Source organism: Haliotis rufescens, unplaced genomic scaffold (assembly GCF_023055435.1).
Source record: "Haliotis rufescens isolate VD_foot unplaced genomic scaffold, xgHalRufe1.0.p SCAF_58, whole genome shotgun sequence".
Lineage (NCBI taxonomy): Eukaryota > Metazoa > Mollusca > Gastropoda > Lepetellida > Haliotidae > Haliotis > Haliotis rufescens.
In genome coordinates this window covers 2,101,983-2,120,749 of record NW_025964312.1, presented here as the reverse complement: position 1 = coordinate 2,120,749, position 18,767 = coordinate 2,101,983, and positions in this window count along the sequence as shown.

Here is an 18,767-nt window from a genome sequence, read left to right as displayed (position 1 = left end):
GTCATATAATGAGTCTGCAGGAAACTATTTTGCTAAACACTATTGGTTATTGTTTATCTGATACAGCTTATTTAAATGAACATTCCTGTGTCTTGATGTGGATTTCTATGTTAAATCAGTGGGGATGAGAAGCAATTGTTCAACATTCCTATTTGATTCAATGTTGTGAAATTGTCTGCCATGGTGTCCCTGCATGAGTTGTGTGTGGACAAAATGGCTGTTTGATACTACTTTCCTGAAAACATATCTAAAATCAGTCACTGTAGAGATGAGATAGCTAGGGTTAAATTAGATCTGCAGGAGATTAATTTTCACAGTTAGTTGTAGTCGGTATTAAATATTTTTCCTGGGTATGAATCTGGATTCTGAGTAATTTGGAATGTGTATTTGATTTTTACAACACTTTACCAAGTTAGATCCAATGTTCATACCTGGATGATGAAGGTTCATACTCCAATGAACTTACAAAGTGAAAGTTAATTCTTGATTGTTTTATCAGAACACAAATAAGTGTCTTTCTTACATAACTTACATTTTATACAAAGGTTGCATCCATTTGATTATGAGCATGAAAACATTATTAAATAAATATTTTATTCAGAAATATGTCCCAAATGAATAGTTTGTTGGCAGTGGTGAAAAAAATGAAATGCTTCTTTTGTGGAAAATATCCAATTGTCAAAATTGTGTGTTTATAGTGAAAATGAATAGATTGTTTGATTTATTGTTTGATAGGCATTACTTAGAAGTTGACAGATGACAAGGTAGACACAATTTTATGAATAACAACTTCTTTAATACTGTAAAAAGCAATGTTTCGGTATAGATCCTGATACCATTGTCCAGCAAGACTGAATGAGGGACGTAGTATTCTGTACTACGTGAATAGTAAATAAATGGTTACAGATGGGGAAAACAAAATAGATTGTTCTCAAAACTATCCCCCCCTAAAACATCCATTCAAATGGAGGCTCCCTAATACCACTTTATATTTATTTTCAAAACTGAAATGACATTAGAAATAGAAATGGCGAAACCAGCAGTGACTGCAGCAAGCCATGGTGATGATTGCTGGCGGTCTGGCTGTATTGATTAGTTTTCAATCATGGATTGAGTCAGTGTTGATGTAATAATTATTGATGAGGATCTGATTAATGACTTGACTAGTCAGATAATGAATGCTGGGCACAGCAGGAAGGTTGTTGTCTTGTCTGTTTTGTCTATCCTTCGTTATAGACAGTTTCGCTAAGTCTGACTCTGTTGTCCTTCCCTCCTCTGAGAAGATGTTATAACGTGATCAGAGAGCATTTTTTAAATGATTTGTTTTTCAAATTATTGTGACTTTAGGTAAATCTGTGATCTTGGTAATAGCAAAATATTGTTGTACGTGATGTATTAATGCATTTTTTTACACTTTTCATAAATTTTGCAAGTATTTTAAGAAACTCTTTGGAAACATTTATCCTCATCATTGGTGACTTGTGGGAATTTATTTTTCCTTTTGTACAAATATATTTTCTAAAAACTTTATATCATAATTTATAATTGAATCAACCAATTATCCAAAATCAAATCAAATCTGTTCCTTTTACAAACAAATAATCAAATTAAAGGCAAATCAAAATCAGTTGTAAGGCTGACGTCTTAGCAATATTATTATCTCAGATCAAATTTTTACTCTGAATCAATACCGTCAAGATCTACTACACATCTTCTACAGGAGATCATGTCATATGAACCTTCTGATCATCCAGTTGGCATGGGGGCGGTCGGGTAGCCTAGTGGTTAAAGCGTTCGCTCGTCACGCCGAAGACCCGGGTTCGATTCCCGACATGGGTACAATGTGTGAAGCCCATTTCTGGTGTCCCCCGCCGTGATATTGCTGGAATATTGCTAAAAGCGGCGTAAAACCATACTCACTCACTCACTCACTCCAGTTGGCATGGAGGCTTGTATGTTCTCTAGGGGCAGCTGGTAGCCTAGTGGTTAAAGCTTTCACTCACAACGCCAAACATACTCAGTTCTGAGTGGAAAGTAATAACTTTTAAACTGTATGGATATTTCAGATCTTTAAATAAATGAAATAGGAATGACTTTTATGATGGTTGAATCTTTCCTTGAACAAATGTAAGTAAGTCCATTTCAATGTTCTGTCGAATACTGCCAGTTTGACAATGAAGCCAAATCGTTTTATTTCCGTCATTTTAATTTGTCACTCAAAGTTCACATCTTGGCTGAGAGTTGTCGAATTGGAGTAGAAGATTTAATTTAATTAAAATGCAGTTCTGGAATCCCCATGTTGAAGAAATGCATACCATTATTAAGAAAGTTACAAAAAATGTCATTTACTGTGTGCCACTTATTGATTTGAATAAGGTCAAGGTCACTGTCAAATAAATTAGGCGTGGTTACATGAATACTGTGCCTTAATCAGAATATTTTCTTTCGCGAATTTGATACATGTGCTATTTATATGTTCCCATTTATTTTGAATCGTTTTGATGACAAGTGATGACCAACTTCTCTGATATTTTTAATATTTGCATTTGGGTTTCAAAGGTGTCTGTGCACAGAAACTAGACTGATTCCAACCCAGATGGTTCCAGTAATGTCAGGGTCAAGATCAACCGCTATATCTCCATATATCGCATTCGGTAAACCTACATTCCTGTGGTTCTCCCAATCTCATTAAAATCAGATCTTAGTTCTCGCTATCGCCAAACAAAGATCTGAGGACATCCCATTAAGGGTCACGTCAGAGCGACCTTTCATCCAACCAATCAGAGCGTCGCTTACCAGATCATGAAAGTGACTGTCTGAATGTGTTTTCTAATCATGCAACCACGAAATATTTAACACGGGGTATTCTGAACGACAGTTACGGGTTTTATGATTATATCCATACAATCTAGGCCATATGTATAAGCCATTCCAGAATGTTCTTCTTATCAGTTTTAATTTTTTTTAATCATAAAGCGTCAAAATATGTTTCGAAGCGTAGTCGCCAGTTTGAAACTAGTGTTGTAATGCTCGAGAAAGCTGCCTTCTGATTGGCTAATGTCGATTTCTTGTCAGTCATTTCATTGGTCGGTCAAAATTCGCGAAAGGTCGTTCTGACGTGACCCGTAATGGGATGTCCTCAGATATTTGTTTAGCGGTAGCGAGAACTAAGATCTGATTTTAATGAGATTGGTGGTTCTCCCAATCTTGAATTAACTGCCCCTGTTGATCATTAGCCAAGTTTATTTGCTACAGACCAATCAAAATGCGAGTTAAAGTCCAGCCCCAGTGTTAGGATGAGATATCAACATCATGGCGGCCAATCCCAGTGATTACGATAGAGTTTGCAAGAAATTCAACATTGTAAAACTGACTGACAGGTGAAGGAAAGCTCTAAAAAATCTTTTTGTTGGAAAGAATGTCTTCATGTTAATTTCAACTGGCGGTGGCGAGTCTTCCCTTACCCATTCCCTTCTTTCTTGGACGTTTGATTGGTTGGTAAAATGTTAATGGAAATCAAGGCGGGTAATTTGAGATCGCAAGAACCATGGGAATGGATCGAGGGGTTAGTGTACATTTTCCGAAATGTGAGCCCTGGAACCCGTTCCACAAAGCTATCTTAGTGCTAAGTTTGTCGTAACTGCCATACTTCAGCATAGGCTTACGATCAACGTAGCACTAAGATCGCTTTGTGGAACGGGGCCCTGGAGTTATAGAGGATGTGATTCTTTTCAGATCTCTTCTGTGAGGTCCCTTACCCTGATTGTCTTAATATTCAGAATTATATACGCCTTGTCTTGTGTCGCGTAAATACATGCTGTGACACTCTTAAGTCTATGTTAAAGTATGGGAGTTACAATCATCGTAGGTCTATGATCAGAGTTACGATCATCGTAGGTCTATGATCAGAGTTACGATCATCGTAGGTCTATGATCAGAGTTACGATCATCGTAGGTCTATGATCAGAGTTACGATCATCGTAGGTCTATGATCAGAGTTACGATCATCGTAGGTCTATGATCAGAGTTACGATCATCGTAGGTCTATGATCAGAGTTACGATCATCGTAGGTCTATGATCAGAGTTACGATCATCGTAGGTCTATGATCAGAGTTACGATCATCGTAGGTCTATGATCAGAGTTACGATCATCGTAGGTCTATGATCAGAGTTACGATCATCGTAGGTCTATGATCAGAGTTACAATCATTGTAGGTCTAAGTTCGGAGTTACGATCATCGTAGGTCTATGATCAAGGTTATGATCATGGTAGGGCTAAGATCGCTTTGTGCTTCACTATCCAGGGTGCTATTTCACAAAGTGATCTTAGCGCTACGGCTGTCGTAAGTCTATGTTAAAGTATGGGAGTTACAATCATTGTAGGGCTAAGATCAGAGTTACGATCATCATAGGGCTAAAATCGCTTTGTGCCTCGCTATCCAGGGTGCCATTTCTCAAAGTGATCTTAGCGCTACGACTGTCGTGTGAAAGTATGGGAGTTACAATCTTCGAAGGGCGAAGGTCGCTTTGTGCTTCCCATCCAGATCTTGACTAAGGTAGGAATGAATCCTCAGAATGTTGAGGTATAAAGATGAAGAATACCTACGATACGATAAAACAATGTGGGGGGTCCTGTATGACCTGTTTTTCTTTCTCAGTGCATTTCTATAGATTTTACATATACATCATACAAGGAGATTATATATTTAGTTATGTACAGATATTGCTTGTTCCACGCCAAGTTGAAAGAGTAATGCGTGAATAGTATCTGACTAAATTGACAAACGCAACACTGAATTACCTTCCCGGCTATTCCCAAAATAAATATTTTATATTGAAAAGTGGGTCACTCTGACCTACTTTTAACCTTGATAAAAGTTACAAAAATAAAAATAAAGCCGGTACACAGTGATATAACTGGAATACTGTTAAAAGCGGAGTTCAACCTAACTCACTCACTCACACATACTCCATGTTGGTCATCATGATTTGACCTACTTTTGTGAAATGAATTATAGGGATTAAAGATGATTGATTGGATGTTTATATTTGCATGTTATCAAGTTTCAGCATTACATTTTGTATTTCTTGTAGTGTGTAGTTGCATGTAACCTTCATCATTTGTAATTTGCAGTATGTCATATTTCAGTGTGTCTGGAATATTGGTGTCTTGCACAGGTTTCACTATGAATTCTTTTTTGTATTTTGCATGTTATCAAGTTATCAGTACATAGTTTGTCTTTATAAGAGTCATCCTCAACAGCTATTTTCCAGTGGATGATGTGTCCATTTAGGGGGGCACGGGGGGCCCAGTCGTCAAAGGCGCCTCGATTCGCTGTGCAGAGTTGCGTCCCTTGGACATGCCAGAAACCTATGATTGTGGGTTCGAATCCTGGTTCGCCCCAATTATGTTTCTAGATTTGTCAGCACCATACCCGTGCTTGTGGGTTTCACCGAAATGGTAAACGTCTTAGACCTGCATCACTTCGGGCTTTCCTCCCACATTAAGCTGACACGCCGTGATATAACTGGAATACTGTTAAAAGTGGCGTTAAACCCAACTCACTCACTCACTCACTGTGTCCATTTAGACGTCTCCATCTCTATTGGTTTTATAACTCACTTAGCAAAGATTTTGTCATCTTCCAGAGGCAAGGGCGTTAACTGACTATAAAAGTCCAGTTTCCACCCTTGCCAAACTAGGCTGGAATATCCAGGCCCCATCACACCGCCACCAGTGGCTATTACGAGTTATGTCCCTTCTATTGACCAAAATGATTCCATCTCTCATATCACTTGCATTTGCTTCAAACAAAATGGCGGCACCCAGCCAAGACCATCTGATCGATAATCAAGATCTATATTGTAATAAAATGGGTCTTACCCCACGAAGTGTGTCAAATCATATACGCACCTTGTTTAAAAACAAGAAAAGATTTACGAAATAGCTGTCGACGCCCAGTTGACAGGACACGTGCTTTGCAAATCCAGTGCAGTCAGCTGAAAACTGCACATTGAAATCCATGTTGTTTACAAATCAGATGTCTAGTTCGTTATGTGATTATCCCCCGCCGCGCATAAGCGCGAAGCGGGGGATATAGTATTCACGACCGTCCGTCCGTACGTCCGTCCGTCCGTCCGTACGTCCGTCCGTCCGTCCGTACGTCCCACCTGTTTGTTGCCGCGATATCTCAAGAACTAAACACTGGATTGTCTTCATATTTGGAACTATGGTGTATATACAGACTCCGCAGACACCAGTCGGTTTTGGTGACCTTGACCCCATTTTCAAGGTCACAGCAGGCATATCTGCTTTTGGAGTTGGAAAACGGTGTTGCCGCGATATCTCAAGAACTAAACACTGGATTGTCTTCATATTTGGAACTATGGTGTATATACAGACTCCGCAGACACCAGTCGGTTTTGGTGACCTTGATCCTATTTTCAAGGTCACAGCAGACAAATCTGCTTTTAGAGTTGGAAAACGGTGTTGCCGCGATATCTCAAGAACTAAACACTGGATTGTCTTCATATTTGGAACTATGGTGTATATACAGACTCCGCAGACACCAGTCGGTTTTGGTGACCTTGATCCCATTTTCAAGGTCACAGCAGACAAATCTGCTTTTAGAGTTGGAAAACGGTGTTGCCGCGATATCTCAAGAACTAAACACTGGATTGTCTTCATATTTGGAACTATGGTGTATATACAGACTCCGCAGACACCAGTTGGTTTTGGTGACCTTGATCCCATTTTAAAGGTCACAGCAGGCAAATCTGCTTTTGGAGTTGGAAAACGGTGTTGCCGCGATATCTCAAGAACTAAACACTGGATTGTCTTCATATTTGGAACTATGGTGTATATACAGACACCGCAGACACCAGTCGGTTTTGGTGACCTTGACCCCATTGTCAAGGTCACAGCAGGCAAATCTGCTTTTGGAGTTAGAAAACGGTGTTGCCGCGATATCTCAAGAACTAATCGCTGGATTGTCTTCATATTTGGAACTATAGTGTATATACAGACACCGCATACACCTGTCAGATTTGGTGACCTTGACTCCATTTTCAAGGTCACAGCAGGCAAATCTGTTTTTGGAGTTGGAAAACGGTGTTGCCACAATATCTCAAGAACTAATCGCTGGATTGTCTTCATATTTGGTAGTATGGTGTACAGGCGGGGGATATTTCGTCACTCTGTGACAAATACTTGTTTTGATTGGATTAGGCATAGACTCGTTAGTCCAGCCAAAATGTAACTCAGGACCGTGTGCGAGATACGCTAAAGTGTAATTTTTTACCCGCGGAAAGCGCACGTTAAATCTCCGAATGAACGAACGTAACTCAGGAATTCCAGTCCAGTTCAGTAAAGGTGGAAACTGGACTTTTATGGTCATAAATTCCCTTGCTTCAGGAAGATGAGACTTTGTTTGTTGTTTAACGCCACACTCAGAAATAATAAATATGACAGCGGTCTGTAAATAATGAAGTTTGTACAACACATAACAGTAAGTCCCCGACAAGTTACATCCCCACTTTTGAAATCATGAAAGAGAGTAATTTGATTGGATGGCTATTTTTGTTTTTTTATTTTGTCGTTTGAACCAGTTATGGGCACAAAACTGTGGTGACGAATGTGTCCAGAAGTTTTTCAGAATAGAATGGAGGTATCATTCCCTGGATAATCCATGATGTATTTTACCGTGAGTGAGTGAGTATGGTTTTATGCCGCTTTTAGCAATATTCCAGCAAAATCACGGCAGGGAACACCAGAATTGGGCTTTACACATTGTACCCATGTCGGGAATCGAACCTGGGTCTTCGGCTTGACGAGCGAACGCTTTAACCACAAGGCTTCCCGACCACCCCTTATTTTACCATGAACTTCAGTATTTAATTATTTCATTTTTATTACATGTATTTATGAATTCTCTTATGTTAATTTTCAAGTGGATATTCTTAACTGATGAATATTTTAAGTGCAATATCTGATACTATATTTTTGATAAAGTAAATCATGAAATTAATACGAAAGATATGAATGTCTCTTACTTACATTGGTAAAATGACGCATTTTCATTTGGACGTATTTTAGTATATTGTCATGTCATGTTCACAGCATTTTGTCCAGCCATGATATTGGAATATTGCTAAAAGCGGTGTAAAAAGCAAATCACTCACTCACTCACTCACTCACTCACTCACTCACTCACATACCTTTGGATATGTAGAAATGCTCATGTAGGCAGTGCTGTATTATCCAAAAATCTTGCCAAATTTCAAGTCAAATATTTATTGGGAGTTGATGTGTGTATTGTGATTTGATTTTACCATATTTACCGTATTTACTCATATATAATTTATTAATATTAAATATATTTGCTATTTATATTATTAACGAGATATTAACTCCAAAGATATGTTACCACTTCAAACAGTATTTTATTACTTCATTATTTATGAAATGTATTTATGAATTCTTCTAATTGTTAATATAACTGATGAATATTTTCGTGCAATATCTGATAAATTATTCTTATAATTGTTATTTGCTGAGAGTTATTAAGAATAATGCTGTCACAGCAACAGGTTTTATGTATATCAATTGTCAGGAGAATGTTGTTTTTTTTAAGTAGGAAAACATTGTCCGGAGCAGCATTATCAAATATATACTCGTGCCAACTTGCCTGATCAAACACGGACTGACTATTGCTGGAAGCAGCATACAAATTAGTGAAAATATGTTATCAAAATATCCTGCAAAATCCAATATTTACTGAGCACAAATCAAAACATTTTATGAGCATATTATCAAAATGTCTTTACCATCCGTGATATTGGAATATTGCTAAAAGCGGTGTAAAATCCAACTCACTCACTCACTCACTCACTCACTCGATCAAAACCTCATGTGAGTAGAACTGTATTAACCAAATACCTTGCCAAATTTCCTAGTCAAATACTTAATATGAATTGACATGTGTGTTTTTTTGTTATTGTCATTTTGTTTTCCCTTATTTACCCTTATAAAATTTATTAATATCCAATATATTTGATATTTATATCATTAACATAAGATATGTTACCTCTTAGAACATGGGTTGTTGATTTTCAACTTTCTTTAAAAAAATAATTTTTTGTCTTCTTCTGCACAAGTAAGAAAGATGCAGCCTCTTTTGCTGACCGCATCATATTTGTGCATTAAAATAACTGATGGATTGAAATGTCAAGAACACCATAAATAAATCAACCTTTGTCCAACTGATTTTCCCACTTTATCGACTATTTCACTTATGCCATGTTTCTAAAACCAATCTGAACTATTTTAACCCTGGAACAAGGTGAGCTCTTGATTGTGCAGTTGTGCTGCGTAAAAAACTATTCTCACTCACTCACTCACCATTTCCAGATAGTGACAGTAATTTCATTATTTTTTAACCCATCCATTGACTTTTGAGGAAGTTTACTGAAACAACCTATTGTTCTGATGTAACATGTTAACTATGTATGATCATTGTGTCGGTTGTTTGGTTTTATACTATTAAATAATATATCTATATATAATCAACAGTCAGCATATCTCCCTGACCTTAGCTATATAGCTGGTGTAAGGCGACACATTTTCTTATTGGAATCAAAAGCCACAATCAGCAAATAAAAAAATCTACAAAAAAAATTATTTTTATTTTCCTGACCTTTCAGTCTTTGATGGATTAAAAATATCAGATACAACTACAAAAACACACAAAACTAAAGTAACTATTGATTATTTAGATAATAATTGATCAAATGCGTTTGATTTCCTCTCTAAAATTGCTGTCCTGTAAAACAGAGAACAAATCCTTTGCAGCAGTTAGTACATACCGTATTCGACATAATAAGCGCCCTACTCTAATGGGCGCCCACGGCGACATTTGCTAATAAATTGGCTGGTGAACAATCCCAATTAGCACCCATTCCGATTGATCAATGTACACAAGACTTATTTATTCGCGTATAATACGCACTCGTGTGTTATATGCACCCTTATTTATGGGCTAATAAATTCTGGAAAAATATATCTGTTGTACATAAACACTTCAGGCTGTCAGCATAAACCACGAAATTTATCTTTCAACTCTGTTTTTTTCACAAAAATAATATTCTAATAAGAGCCCCCTATTTCTAATTTTGAGAGTGCCCTGGGCGGTTATTACGTCGAATATGTTAATATATACATTATATATGCAGCAGGGTCAATTTGTCCCCACTAGATTCAGTGCCAGACAGTTTATGACCAATAAATGATATGTTGACCAACACAATATATTTTTATTTTGATGTACCAATACTGTTTGGTAAGCGAAAATCCGTATACCATAATATTTGATGTGAATATTTACATTAATACACATCTTTGATATTCCTCATCTCATCTTGATCATTATTCGGGTTGTTTGGTATAAAGTTATGAACATTTATTATTAATATGTTATATCTATACATTTGTTGAAGTTTTGTCAGGAACATGACAGGCCGAAAAGGAGATACGAAAGTTACCTCCCTTTATTCCACTTAAAATTTGATCTCGGATTCTTTGTTTTATCCATATTGAATTCCAGTCATGCATGTTATATTCTGTGTATTTAGTCGAATGTATGAGTGGTGTCAAGTTATCTTTTTATTTTGAGGTGAATATTTTACTGTTTTATATCACTCTGTGTCGTTATTAATATATATAAATATACACATCACTTGCATGTCTAGTGTTATTGTCAATGTTGAGAGTTGTTTGTTGATGAGGGTTAGAAATCCATTGTGTTGTTTATTTGATCATCAAGTGCTTTGTGTTTCACTGCGTATGGAAGTGGCGTAACCCCAACAGACTTACTCACGGGTCAAAGGTCAAATTAAGCAACCATATTTTTTAAAGAATGCTGATAAGCTGGTGAAATTCGCCAAAATGGAACCAGGAATGTTTTTTTACGATTTCAAAATATAATCGTCATGGAAACGATTGCCCTTTTTAAGATTATGTTCATGATAATATTTCTATGATATATATAAGGTGAATGTCATGAAGAAAGATTAAGTATTTGGGGAGAGTTATCAAATTGAGTTGGAGCCAATGCAAATACTGTTATCCAAGAGGTGGTCACTATTTTGGTCACGTGGAGTACGTTTATAGGCTGATAAAGTACTGTAATATATATTGTTTATAGAGGTGGGAAACTCATGTTTCGTGAAACATATTTGAAATTCACTGTTTGGGCACTGAAACTAGATTTCCGGTAAAAAAACGTTTTGTGTAGTATTTATTTCATTTCACATAAATATAGTGTCGGTGCTCTAAGACAGAAAGAGAACTTGTGCCAGTACTTGATCGGGATATAAATGTACTGACAGTCCTTGATCGGGATATAAATGTACTGACAGTCCTTGATCGGGATATAAATGTACTGACAGTCCTTGATCGGGATATAAATGTACTGCCAGTCCTTGATCGGGATATAAATGTACTGACAGTCCTTGATTGGGATATAAATGTACTGACAGTCCTTGATCGGGATATAAATGTACTGCCAGTCCTTGATCGGGATATAAATGTACTGACAGTCCTTGATCGGGATATAAATGTACTGACAGTCCTTGATCGGGATATAAATGTACTGACAGTCCTTGATGGGGATATAAATGTACTGCCAGTCCTTGATCGGGATATAAATGTACTGCCCGTCCTTGATCGGGATATAAATGTACTGCCAGTCCTTGATCGGGATATAAATGTACTGCCAGTCCTTGATCGGGATATAAATGTACTGCCAGTCCTTGATCGGGATATAAATGTACTGACAGTCCTTGATCGAGATATAAATGTACTGACAGTTCTTGATCGGGATATAAATGTACTGCCCGTCCTTGATCGGGATATAAATCTACTGACAGTCCTTGATCGGGATATAAATGTACTGCCAGTCCTTGATCGGGATATAAATGTACTGCCAGTCCTTGATCGGGATATAAATGTGCTGACAGTCCTTGATCGGGATATAAATGTACTGACAGTCCTTGATCGGGATATAAATGTACTGCCAGTCCTTGATCGGGATATAAATCTACTGACAGTCCTTGATCGGGATATAAATGTACTGACAGTCCTTGATCGGGATATAAATGTACTGACAGTACTTGGTCGGGATATAAATGAACTGACAGTCCTTGATCGGGATATAAATGTACTGACAGTCCTTGATCGGGATATAAAGGTACTGACAGTCCTTGATCAGGATATAAATGTGCTGACAGTCCTTGATCAGGATATAAATGTACTGCCAGTCCTTGATCGGGATATATATGTACTGCCAGTCCTTGATCGGGATATAAATGTACTGCCAGTCCTTGATCGGGATATAAATGTGCTGACAGTCCTTGATCGGGATATATATGTACTGCCAGTACTTGATCGGGATATAAATGTACTGCCAGTCCTTGATCGGGATATAAATGTACTAACAGTCCTTGATCAGTATATAAACGTACTGCCAGTACCGCCACATGTCGTCTACCTGTTACATTGAATAAGGGTGACTTAGGTTTTAGTACAGTCATGGATAAACAATCACCCTCGTGTGTGGACACATCTGTAAGACCATGATATTAAACATTTAAGTAAGGATAAAATATATGAATGAACTACTTCTTTCTTACAATTAGGAGCCACGTTTCAGGGTAGGTTCTAACACCATTATCAAGCAAGCGATAATCTTAGTACCCCAACTTCTAAATGCCTCTCAAAGAAGTTACGGTAATCAAATTTGGGGGGGGGTTCCATTGAAATATCCCACAAAAATACGTAGTGATTTGTCAGCATGTTTTAGAAACGTCCAATTTGATATTCATATTTCCCAAATACATGGGTCAGTGGATTGCATGCATGATAAATCTAGAGTTGTGTCCCTTCTTGATGCAAGGACCATCCAGAACTCCCTTATTCTTCCAAGAAAGGACAAGAAGTTGCTTGAAAGGTTCCTAAGGGGATGGGGATGAGGATGAGGTTTTTTCCCTCCTCCTTTGAAAATATTGGCGTAAAACACATCTGACGCCCATGAAACTGAACAAATGTACGAATCTGAATAAATGTAACTCTAATTAAATGTAACTCTCTTTTGTTTGTGTTCTTCCTCATTGGTCTTCATGTGAAGATCCGGGGTAGAATAGGCTTTGGGGTGGTCAGGCTCGCTGACTTGGTTGATGCATGTCATCGTTTCCCAATTGCGCGGATCGATGCTTATGATATCGGTCACTGGATTGTCTGGTCCAGACTTGATTATTTACAGACCACCATCATATAGCTGGAATATTGCTGAGTGCGGCGTTAAACAACCAACAACCAACCAATCACTGGTCTGCCAGATGCTGATTGATGACTGTTGTTTTATGCAGTTTTAGTATTCCAGCTGTATCACTGAGGCCTGTGACTATTTGAGACTGGGCCAGGTAAACCAGTGGTTGATAGCATGAGCAACAATGTGACTGCATGATGACACACAATCAGCAAAGTCATACATATCATAGGGGGAAACAGACCTCCAACTTCCCCTTTTTAAAACCAAATGTAGCATGTTGTAGGCAGTAAACTTGACTGAGAGAGGATTTTAATATTTTGGACCCCCATCCTTTGTATATTGACCACATAAACCTCATTATGCCAGGAGTGGTGGGGTTAAAGCAATGCCTCAGGCCTGGGTTTGATTCCCCACATGGATACAATGTGTGGAGCCATGGGTCCAGTGTGAGCAGTGTGTGGAGCCATGGGTAGTGTGTTGAGCCATGGATATGGTGTATGGAGCCATGGGTACAGTGTGAGCAGTGTGTGGAACCATGCGTAGTGTGTTGAGCCATGGATATGGTGTGTGGAGCCATGGGTAGTGTGTTGAGCCATTGATATGGTGTGTGGAGCCATGGGTACAGTGTGAGCAGTGTGTGGAACCATGCGTAGTGTGTTGAGCCATGGATATGGTGTGTGGAGCCATGGGTAGTGTGTTGAGCCATTGATATGGTGTGTGGAGCCATGGGTACAGTGTGAGCAGTGTGTGGAGCCATGGATACAGTGTATGGAGCCATGGGTACAGTGTGTGGAGCCATGGTACAGTGTGTGACGAGCCATGGGTACAGTGTGTGGAGCCATGGGTACAGTGTGTGGAGCCATGGGTACAGTGTGTGGAGCCATGGTACAGTGTAGAGCCATGGATACAGTGTGTGGAGCCATGAGTACAGTGTAGAGCCATGGATACAGTGTGTGGAGCCATGAGTACAGTGTGGAGCCAAGGGAACTGTGTGGGTACAGTGTGTAGAGCCATGGATACAGTGCATGGAGCCATGAGTACAGTGTGGAACCAAGGGAACTGTGTGGGTACAGTGTGGAGCCATTGATACAGTGTGTGGAGCCATGGGTGGTGTGTGGAACCACGGACCTCCACTATCGGGGCAGACACTCAATCCACTACTTCTCAAAGAGGTTCGATTCAACGCAAAATAGCAATGGCATTGGTGAAGCAGGGATTCAAACCCATCAGTCCCAGAGTAAGCTGCTGAAACCAGAAACCACTGGACCACCCTTAACACCTACAAGAAAAATACCGCGAATTATTTTTGCAAACATCCATGTCATTGCTTTCACAAACCACAACGCACAAAACTATTTTAATAATTTCTTTATTTTCATGTCCAAAATAAACTTTTCAAAACAACAATAGCATGCAGTTGTCTCCCTTTTGGCTCCATTAAATGTGGTATAGGTCTGTGTATATATATAATGATGTTATATGCTATGCCAGATCAGTTCTGTCACCTGTTTATTTATCATTTACTCTAAATAAGCAAATATTTTGGCAAAACATTGTTGTTCTTTTTACCTTGTAACTAATGTGAAATTGAGGGCCAATTCATTGACAAAACAAGCCATATAATGACCTGGCCGACAGTTTTCACAATGTCTGGTTCCATTTGTGTGAAGCATAGTTAAAAGGACCTTTTCAACAATAACACCAAATAAACTGTCACCAAATCTGCATTTCTTCAGTGAACCATTGTATGGGCATGTATATAATGATACCCTCAGAAATGAGGGTTTAAGAAGATCATGCACTTCATGCACTTACTATTTGTTATATCACAGAAACTAAAACAAGCAAGACTAGAATACAAACAATGCCATGAATCAACAATAATAATAAAATGAAAATGTAATAAAATAGCCATATTCAATTTATTAAGAGCAAATTATGAATACAGTTTCAAAATGGTGTGCATAAAAGACGACCTATTTAACTTTTTCATAGTTAGGTAAGGCTTCATTTCATACTTTAGGCCACACTTTTTAAATTTAAATTTTTCACAGATTTATTCTAGCTTTTCCATACAACTCAGGTCGACATAAAAATAAAAATAAATCGATATGTCAATCATTTATTTATTTATATAAAAGTCATTCTGCCATGGAGTTAAAACTGCAGCTGGCTTCTTGAATCACTGATAGTGATGTAGACATGGAAATTATATTTAACATTTTTAATTGATGGTGTATATTACTAGCAACAATAAAAATAATTATTTTTATGTTTAATTTATTTCTTTTCCGGCTGCTCTACAGTAGGGTGGTGGGCCAGTGAAACAAAAAATAAAAAACGTGTGGCCTTGCGATAAAACAAAAATAAAAAATACTGATGGTAGAATGCTTGAATATTGTTTTTAAAACATGATGACAGTGTAAATAATCTGTTTTACATAGCCCAGAGCATATATTGAATAAAACAATCACCCAAATTTCACTCTCATCTCTAGCCGCCTACCCTCATCCCATCTCGTCTTTAAGATTTGAGTATTGGTCAGGCTCACTGACTTAGTTGATGCACTCAGCAATAATCAACCCGTGAAGATCCAGGGTAGAATAGGTCTCCAGCAACCCATACTTGCCGTAAAAGGCAACTATGCTTGTCGTAAATGGCAACTAACGGGATTGGGTGGTCAGACTTGCTGACTTGGTTGATGCATGTCATCAATCTCAATTGCGTGGATCGATGCTCATGATATTAATCACTGGATTGTCTGGTCCAGACTCGATTATTTACAGACCGCCGTCATATAGCTGGAATATTGCTGAGTGTGGCGTTAAACAACAAACCAACCAACCAACCAACTCAGCAATATTTCAGCTAAATGAAGGCAGCCTGTAAATAATCAAGTCTGGATCAGACAATCCAGTGATCCAATTTTTGAAGAACGATCCATCGATGACACGCTATCAACTAAGTCATCGAGTCTAACCACCCAATCCACATGGTTACCTCTTACAACCAGTAGGGGACCTATTCTGATCCGGATGGGTAATACTACTTGTCACCATATCTTTGTGTATCTGAAATATTGTGTGCTTTATGTATGTTGCTGTATGATGTGCAAGATAAATAAATATGTAATAATACTGTCCAGCTGTGTATTTGCTACCAATAAATTCAATACATGGGTAAGACCAATTAATGGACCACACTTAAGTTAGGAAAAAGTTATAAAAATTATCATTCCTGTGTTTATCTTAAAATATGTTTAAATTACCGTATTCGACGTAATAAGCGCCCACGGCTATGTTTGCAAATATATTGGCTAGTGAACAATCCCAATTAGCACCCCTTCCAATTGATCAATGTACACAAGACTTATTTATTTCGTGTATAATACGGACTTGTGTGTTATATGCATCCTTAATCATGGGCAATTAAATTCTAGAAAAATCAGTCACGTATAACTTCAGGCTGTCAGCACAACCCACGAAATTTATGATCTTTCAATTCAACTCACCAAAATCATATTCTAATAAGAACAATATTTCTTATTTAAGAGTGCCCTCAGCGCTTATTACGTCGAATACGGTATAGCACCATTTTGTTACTATATTGTCTTATGGTAGGAACTGCCAGGTCTCCTTGCTGTCGTCCATATATAGAGATGCATGTTTTTCTTTTTTACTTATATAAGATAGCTACGCGATAAATCACAAAGAGCAATGAAGAACGAAGCGTTGTATAGTCAACGATAAAACATTGTTCTATTAGGACGTCATTTCTGGAGATTCGAATATGTGCTTGTGTAAGAGTGAGTATTATCCTACCCTATTTGTTTATCCCGGGGATGAAATTCTCTAGGGTCAGGATGATTCTCCCTAGTGAATTTGAACCCATACCAGTGTGTTTAATCCTATCCTATACTACACTCTAGAGTAAAACTTTCCCCATGATAACTTTTAGGTAGGATATAATCCTTGCTTACACTTGCAACTTGATGACGTCATATTTTGGATGAAGTTATTTTTGAGAGGGAAGTGTCAAGTGAGTTGTTCCCTGTAGAAGTAGCTGGGGTATGCAGATAAACGCGATGGCCGAACGATTCCATCCAAAAGTGGGAGAGATACGACAATCGGTATATGGAGAAAGGGTACAAATAATCGACGAGAGGATTGCAAGAATATGTGGGAAATACCAAACTTAACCTACCTGTTCCTAAAATGGACGTGTTTCGACATTGCCGAGGTCGGATTCTATTCAAGGAGTCATCATTATTAAAAGTAAGGTAACTATTTCTAAAAGCTTGCATATTTTATCAACATCATTAAAGAGGCTGCACCTAATGTTGATATTATTATACGAAGTATACATCTGCACTCCCCTCACGGTTTATTCTCCCTGCAGTGTTGTATTGTACGATAAACAACGACCACGAGTTGTTTATTTATTAAACAACCTCTAGAAAGCCAATCAAACAGACATTTTGTTTAACCATGGGCCCTTAATATAGATTATTAAGTGTTAATGTGTCCATGGTTTAACTAATATCAACAGTTCAGTTTAGAAAATTAATAACCTCAAGTCAACAATGACAACATACATGTATGTCTTTAATTAATTCTGCCTCCTTCCTATTGGCAAATGGACCAAATAAAACCACTAAAATATACTGTTCTTTATAAAAATAGTTAAAATGGTCAAAAACTAACTGGCTCAATGTGTCTGCTATAGCGTACCATTGTATGACTTCAGTACAGACATCTTTGATGAAGTAATTAATCACTGGAATAAGATGAGAATGGTGAAGTGGTCTGTGTATTCATGAAAGTAACATATTCTGTGTTTTGTAGACACTGGACCAACATCGTGAAACAGTATATCACCATTCTCACACCTCAGATAAATATTTAAAGTTACCCCCCTTTGTTAGGAACCGACACTTGAACCCCTGACTTTCATTCTTCGATGACATTTTTTGTCTGTTTGTTTGTTGTTGTTGTTTAACGCCACACTCAGCAATATTCCAGCTATATGATGGCGGTCTGTAAATAATCGAGTCTGGACCAGACAATCCAGTGATTGACATCATGAGCATCGATCCATGCAATTGGGATTGATGATATGCATCAACCAAGTCAGCGAGCCTGACTACCCAATCCCGTTAGTCGCCTCTTACGACAAGCATAGTAACCTCTTCGATTACTGATACTGATTATTCAAAATATTTATTCGGAACAGTCCAAGGAACCAGACCATTATATGACATATATGACTAACATGCAGATAATAAAGCCAAGAACATCTTTGAATACTGCAGCAGTTAGTATACTGAAACACAAAAAAAATGCAGAATCAACTTTAAATCAGAAAATATGTCCTTTGTGCTCACGTCTATGGCGCCATATCAAATGAGACATAATTGTGTGAGATCATAACATGCCTAAATA